At 39.0% G+C, this 1189-nt stretch overlaps 1 non-coding gene across 1 annotated transcript; it reads left to right on the forward strand.

Moving 5' to 3' along the window:
- Nucleotides 1-642: 642 nt before the first annotated feature.
- LOC112869781 (U6 spliceosomal RNA) lies at nt 643-749 on the forward strand. Its single transcript, XR_003224427.2, has one exon. It is a non-coding gene; the product is annotated as a U6 spliceosomal RNA (small nuclear RNA).
- Nucleotides 750-1189: the final 440 nt, after the last annotated feature.

The raw sequence follows: 1189 nt of genomic DNA on the forward strand, positions 1-1189 counted from the left end.
TTTAAGAGCCTTTTTATATATCTTCAGTGAAATGTCATTCCACGGCATTTGTCTTAATTTAAAAAGTCGATTTGTTTTTCTCCTTTTGATAACATTAGGAGTTCTTTACTTTTTCTGAATGCTACTCCCTTGTCAGTTATATGGATTAGCAATATCTTCTCCCGTTTAATGGCTTATCTTTTCACCACGATCGTGGCCTTTTTTATAAATAGAAATTAGCAGTATTAAAAGATTTAAATTTATCAATTTTTATTACAATTCCCACTTCTTATGGCATGAATTCTTCTTTGTATTGAGGTCATAAAGATGCTCCTAAAATGTCATCTTAAAGTTTTAATTATTTGGCTTTTGCTTCTAAGCCTTTAATCAACCTGAAATCTGAAATCGATTTTGATGTGTGGTTTCAGGTGGGAATCCAATTTCACTTTCTCCCATATGGGTAACCGACTTGCAAGTTAACAAGTTAGTTTCCGTTCTACTGACGGAGAACGTGAAACTCCAAGACAGAGACAGAGGAGATCTCGTTTGTTATAGCTGATAGAAGTAGCCAGACTGTCGTCATTTCTGTGTAGGCTCTCCAAGCCCCATTCCCACAGGGCAGGGGATGCCCGAACACGAATTGTGTTATAGGAGAGGAAACCGGCGCTCGCTTTGGCAGCGCATATACTAAAATTGGACCCATACAGAGAAGATTAGCGTAGCCCCTCCGCAAGGATGACGCACAAATTCGTGAAGCGTTCCATATTTAAAAAAAAAAAAACAAAACAAAGAGAGAGAGAGAGAGGAAACTCAAGCTTAAGGCACTCAAATCTTTTTTTTTTTTTTTAAGTTTATTTATTTATTTTGAGAGAAAGAGTGAGTATGTGTGAGCAGGGGAGGAGCAGAGAGAGAGAGACAGATAGACAAAGAAACAGAGAGAGAATCCCAAGCAGGCTCTGTGCTGTCAGTGTGGAGCCCAGCACGGGGCTTGAACTTACAAACCATGAGATAGATCATGACCTGAGTGAAACCGGGAGTCAGATGCTCCACTGACTGAGCCACCTAGGCGCCCCTCAAATCGTTCGTGATGGGCAATGAGCCTATCTGAAGTTTGCCCCAAAAGGAAATATTGTCTTTTTCGCATTAAATTCATTGACTTTTTGGGTTACAATGGATATTTTTAATATTAAATCCTGTACATAAGATGCAT

This window comes from Puma concolor, chromosome A3, assembly GCF_028749965.1.
Source record: "Puma concolor isolate L17-30 chromosome A3, mPumCon1.1.hap2, whole genome shotgun sequence".
Lineage (NCBI taxonomy): Eukaryota > Metazoa > Chordata > Mammalia > Carnivora > Felidae > Puma > Puma concolor.